The following is a 6,641-nucleotide window of genomic DNA, read 5'->3' as shown; positions in this document are numbered from 1 at the left end:
ATGTTTTGGCAGGGCATTAAAGAGCTGAGGTCCTCTGAAACCGAGGCTGTTGCAGTACCTTGTTGTTATGTGAGATGCATATATATATATATATAAAATTTATATTACTTATTTACTTAGATTACTTAGATAAGTTGCGGCCGAATTTGACCCGGGCCATGTCTAATTTAATAGCACCACCTGGAAGAAATACACAGTCAGCTCATAAGTACCATAGTCCATTCGAAAAGAGAGTTTTTTGTTTTCAGAGACATATCCGAATGTGGATGGTTTGTCTGGTATTTGTTGCAGGTAATCATCTAGGGATCGTTTGAATGCCGTAAGATCATTTTCCTCCATTACGTGGGCTGGCACGATGATGAAGAGAGCAGGGCTAGCCGAGATAAAATAGGTCAGTCGTAGTGTCGTGATACGACACGATCATGATTCATGTAGTAGATGGATAGCACGGGGGCCAAGCCTCGGGTGAATTTTATAGATGATACCTATGTTATTTGGGCAATGTTGATGGAATATTTTCCAAATCATACAGACGATATAGCGCTCACGGCGTTGTTGGAGGGAGTTGAGTTTTTTTGGGTCGATGTATATATATATATATATATATATATATATATATATATATATATATATATATGAATAAATAGATAGATAAAATATATATGTATATATGTATATATATAAACATACACATATATTACATACATACATACATACATATATATATATATATATATATATATATATATATATATATATATATATATATAGATAGATATGCAGGGCAGGGAATCGTCAATTAGTAATAAAATTAATAATTAACAATTTTGCCGGGTAGCTCAGTATGAAAAAACCTTTTCGGTAAAAATCATTTATAATCATAAATATATAGGGATTGACAGTAACCTGCTTCTCCAACATACTGAGAATTCAGAAATAGCAGTCAAAGAACTACTGATTTCAAAACTACAAATTATTACTCTAGATTGATAGCGATATTTTTGATAACCACAGAACAAAAAACAGTGGAGAAGAGTAAAAAAACCACCTGCCTTTAGTTAATTTAGTACGATCGTTTCACAGTTAAGAGTAAAGAATACTCTATTCTGATCTTCAGCTAAATATTCTAATAAATTTGTTAATGTCTAAATAACTCACGTTAATTTTGACCATGCGACATCAATACCACGTGAGGAAGACGCTAAGAAATTTATCGGCCGATAAATTTTTGAACTCACTGCCCGATAAATTTCTTAGCGTCTTCCTCACGTGGTATTGATGTCGCATGGTCAAAATTAACGTGAGTTATTTAGACATTAACAAATTTATTAGAATATTTAGCTGAAGATCAGAATAGAGTATTCTTTACTCTTAACTGTGAAACGATCGTACTAAATTAACTAAAGGCAGGTGGTTTTTTTACTCTTCTCTAGTGTTTTTTGTTCTGTGTGTATCAAAAATATCGCTATCAATCTAGAGTAATAATTTGTAGTTTTGAAATCAGTATTTCTTTGACTGCTATTTCTGAATTCTCAGTATGTTGGAGAAGCAGGTTACTGTCAATCCCTATATATTTATGATTATATATATATATATATATATATATATATATATATATATATATATATATATATATATATATATATATATATGCACACACCTTTATAAATATAGAGAGAGGGGATGAAGAGGGAGCGAAAGAAACTTTAGTCAATTATACAGTGTTGCTGTTGCCGATTAGAACCTGTGAGTTAAACTATGTACGTCCCGGATAGAGAGAGTCAATGGAGATTATATACAATGCTTGTTCCTTTATTGAATGCATTGGCATCGACCAATTATACACTCTCGATCATCTCTGCCCTCAAAGAACGATGCTGGTGAGGTAATAATATGACGAAGATTCCCACGGTCATATTGATCGAGCGATAAACTATTTAGTTAATGGGAGTCTGCTCAATCCAAAGAGATATCACCAGAGGTGTCTTCCTGTCATTTGTTAAACTGGTGCTTGTGTTTGGTAAGGAAATATTTAGAGAAGGAAAAGAATTGAGGAATTATTAATTAATACTCCAAATACTTCTAATCTCCTATTTTGACTGAAATGATATTACAATAGGGCTTACAGCTATAGATTCAGATTATTCTTTTTCAACCAGTTACTATGAAAAACAACACATTTTGCAACAAAATTAGATTTTCGTGTTCAATACCAGTAAATATTGAACTAGGTAAGTAAGTTAACTAAGTTTATTAGACAAAGCATACATTTGAAAATAGATTTCAATGAATTTCATGAAAGATTAAAATTTCCGATATGCCTGTAAAGAATAACGTAAACTTGTTTTAGTTTTCTGAATTAAATTAGAAATCCTACAGGTTTAACGGTCATTTCAAGGTTTTATACATGATGTTGTTCAAATATTGGTCCCGTCTGCAATTTCTATATCGGTTTAATGGTTTGATAGATGATATTTACAGTTAGATGGACTGAGCCAGTGACTGTTAAACAAATTGTCATCAATACATCGACCACAAAGCCGACACCATCGTGACTTGGTTAGCCTGTTTTCTCATCACTAAAATATAAACAGAATAACATTTATTTTCTTTAATGGAAAATGAAAATAATTTGACCAAGACAAAATACAAAATAAAATAGTTGAAAAGAAAAGTCAGAAATAAAGTAAGACATTTATCGATGAGAATAATAGCTTTTAATAGCTAAAAAGATTTTAAGCTTTTATGAGACAAATACGTATTGAAAGATTTTTTTCATCTCCCCAGTAAGTTATGGATTTAGTCACTTTCTGAAAGAAGTTCCAGTATATTTTTTTTATTATCACCAACAGTTTCGATTCAACGCCAAATAAGTAAACAATATGAATTATTTGTAATAACTACATCTGCGACTGATAGCATAACAAATTCTGTCCGTTTTATGTGCAAAATAAAACAAAGAATTTCCTTTCGTGTATATGTATTTATGCATGAATATACGTATGTGTTAGTGAATGCATAAACGAATATAAATAAATATACACATAAAGAATAAAATTCGCTGAATGATATATTTATATATATATATATATATATATATATATATATATATATATATATACATATGTATATATATATAATAGCATTAATTATAAAAATGCACACACAACACACATAAACACATGTACATATATATTATTTATGTCTCAATGTATGTATGTTTGCGTATGTGCGTACATATATTTATTTATATACTTATATAACGCATATGTATTTGCATACACACACACACGCACATACACATACACACATATATATATAATTTAGGCAGCAGTGTATATATATATACATATATATATATATATATATATATATATATATATATATATATATATATATATATATATATATATGAATAAACACACACACACACACATATAAACACACACACACACACACATATATATATATATATATATATATATATATATATATATATATATATATATATATATATATATATATATATATATATATATACACATCTACATATAGACACACACGCATATATATATATATATATATATATATATATATATATATATATATATACACATATATATACATACATACATATCTTCATGTCTATGCATATCATATCATTCTAGATATCTGCGTGCACCTATTCATGTATTTGCAATTGCTTACATATGTTTTATAATGATATGAAAATATCTACAAATTCATATATAATTATATCGGTTTTCTGCTTCTACAAATACACATATATCATATCTGTGTATGTGTGTTTATTGCATATGCACATGTATATATGTATATAATAAGTATGTGTATGCATGCATTTCATATATATATATATATATATATATATATATATATATATATATATGAATGTATGTATATATTTATATCTGTATGTATGTATTTATGTATGTTCACACTGACAGATATTTATATACACTAAATTTTGTATACAAAAGAATGTGTGCTATTAGTTTGTTTTCTTGTTTATTTCATGCATGTGTCTTTGTAACTCAATGTAAAGTATTTTCTGCCTTTCACTCATGGGACAGAATGAAACTACAAACTTTGAAATGTCTTTTAGTACAAGATGTTTTCATTGTCTTTGTTTTTTCTATTTTGTTTTACATTTATTTTTCTCTTTACTGCAATTTAACCTGAGCATTTCCCTCTGAACATCTGTTTTTCTTGCAATTACCTCTCATGGGGTATGTGTTGATTCTAATAGGGATAGTTTCGAAAAAGAAGCAAAAAAAAAACTGATCATTAATATAGTTCTCCATTTCGTTGTTACAGCTTATGCTCGATATTTAGGGCTCAGACCTGCAATCATCTCAAGTAAATGTAACTAGACAGGTATTCTTTTACATGTCTTATTTATTTGAGAGCGACCACGTTGGGGTACCGCCTAAAAGGGTTTTAATCGAAGAATTCGACCCCAGGACTTATGTTTTGTAACCCTAGTGCTTATTCTACCGGGCTCTTTTTGCCGAACACGAAGTTACAAGGACATAAACACACCAACATCGGTTGTCAAGCGATGAGGGGAGGATAAACACATACACAGTCACACACTCATATAAATTCACACACACACACACACACACACACACACATACACACGACGAGCTTCTTTCAGTTTCTATCAACCAAATATACTAACAAGGATATGATCGGCTCGAGGCTATAGTAGAAGACTCTTACCCAAGGTCCTACGCAGTGAGACTGAACCCAGAACCATGTGGTTGGAAAGTAAGCTTCTTACCACACAACCACGCCTGTATATTTACCTTTTACCATTTACTTCTTTAGGTCATTGGAGTGCTGCCTTATTAGAGCAACACCATGAAGGGCTTCACCCCAGTACTTATTTTTGAAGTATGTTATTTAGTTTATCAGTCGCTCTTGTCGAGCTGCTAAGTTACGTAAACGTAAACAAACGAATACCTAATGTATATACAGCTAGCTACTCGACAGATGCAGCTCACTATCAGTTCCAAGGAACGATTCAACGATCGCTAGGCTGGTTCTGGAATGGAAGAGTATATCGAAGATATAAAGAAGATTAATTGCTGCAAAATATCAAATAAGTTGGGACTTATTGTTCGTCTGAGAGTGGGGAAGAAAGAGAAAACGTGGTGCTATCACTTCATTTGTATGCAATGATCCTTATGAACCAGGCGATTTGCGATTTTTGCTTTTAAAGAGTTAAATAAAATACTGTTATCTAACATTATAAAAATACGTTAGAAAGTTTAGAGGTGAGCAGACGAATAAAACAAAAGGTCCTTTTTAATTGACAGGTATTGGAATTATCGATCTAATAATGATAAAGCACAGTATCGACTTCAGTTGTACTAAACTCAGAATGTGAATAGACTTAATTATGTTCCATAAAGTATTTTGAGGCACTCTACTGATTTCTACATGCACTCTTTTACTGTGAAATTAAAATTTGATTCTTTTTGTTATTCCCTAGGTCAAGCAAGATGAGTAACTCTGTCCCTAAAGATGTCACAGCTGTTGCCATGCTGTTGTTTGAGGGGAAGGTAGTACTTGGTAATTTCATGTCACCTTTTCCTATTTAAGACTATAAGCTTTGCTTTGGTGGATATTTGGTTCCTAATTCTAATAAGGTGAGCAGCTACATAAGAGATTCCTCAAGTCATAATGATTCTAAAAATTGGCTCAAAACAACATGCTTTTCCAAAGAATGTAGTCAATAAAATCGCATGCAGTACTGCAGTGTTAAATTCTTACCAGTATTTCATATATATATTTGTTTGTTTGTTTGTGTGTGTATGTGTGTGTGTGTGTCTGTACAAGGGGGCAAAAATATTTTTTTCAAAATCCAAAAATACAGGTTTCGCTTTTCACAAAACTTCAGTTGCAGGTCTCAATGGTTAGATCCTATGTGTCCTCTCTCACATTCTCTTTCTTTCGTTCACTCTCTTCCCTGTTTGCTCAATTAGCTAACTTTCCAACAAAAGCTCATTCCCGAACAGGACTCATCAGCTGCATTCGCGGCGATGCAAAATTAGCCTCATATATGTAATAGTTATTTTTAAAGTTTACAAAGCTGTTAGTATGTGTATCTAAATTAAACAAAAAGTAATGCAATATCAATACCTTGGGATGCATTTTGAAACAATGGAGATTATGATAAAAGAAAAGCGATTAAGAAAGATCGATTCGGTCACTGGATGACCCCCTCCCATCGCCTATGAACTTTTCTATCACTTTGGCCTTCCTCGCGATACAGGTCAGTCTAGCGCTTATGAGATAAATGCAATTAACTGAGAAGTCAATAACTTTGTTATTTGCTCTATTGAACACTCGATAATGATACGAAGGATTGAACTCTTTCCAATTTAATTTCACTTTGTTTCTCCTTTCAATGACCTCTCTTCGTTTCTTTCTTTCTTTCTTTCTTTCAAACTCTCGTTCATTCTTTCTTTCGTTCTTGCTACTATCTATCTATCTATCTATCTATCTATCTGTCTATCTATCTATCTATCTATCTATCTATCTATAGCATGCATGCATGTATACTGTGTGCATGCATATTTTCCTTTTCCCTTTACTCACTCCGTATTTGC

At 31.4% G+C, this 6,641-nt stretch overlaps 1 long non-coding RNA gene across 1 annotated transcript in view; it reads left to right on the top strand.

Moving 5' to 3' along the window:
• The window catches only part of LOC149137177 (uncharacterized), a 140,353-nt gene extending 134,552 nt beyond the window's left edge, over positions 1 to 5,801 (top strand). The window contains exon 2 of the long non-coding RNA XR_016240705.1: positions 5,522 to 5,801. This is a non-coding gene — a long non-coding RNA (uncharacterized LOC149137177). The remainder of the gene's footprint in view (positions 1 to 5,521) is intronic.
• The last annotated feature ends 840 nt before the right edge of the window (positions 5,802 to 6,641 follow it).

The sequence above is a fragment of the Octopus bimaculoides genome, chromosome 2, assembly GCF_046866305.1.
Source record: "Octopus bimaculoides isolate indiv1 chromosome 2, ASM4686630v1, whole genome shotgun sequence".
NCBI classification, from domain to species: Eukaryota; Metazoa; Mollusca; class Cephalopoda; order Octopoda; family Octopodidae; genus Octopus; species Octopus bimaculoides.
The sequence above is the reverse complement of the archived record's forward strand: the minus strand, read 5'-3'. Positions and strand labels throughout refer to the sequence as shown.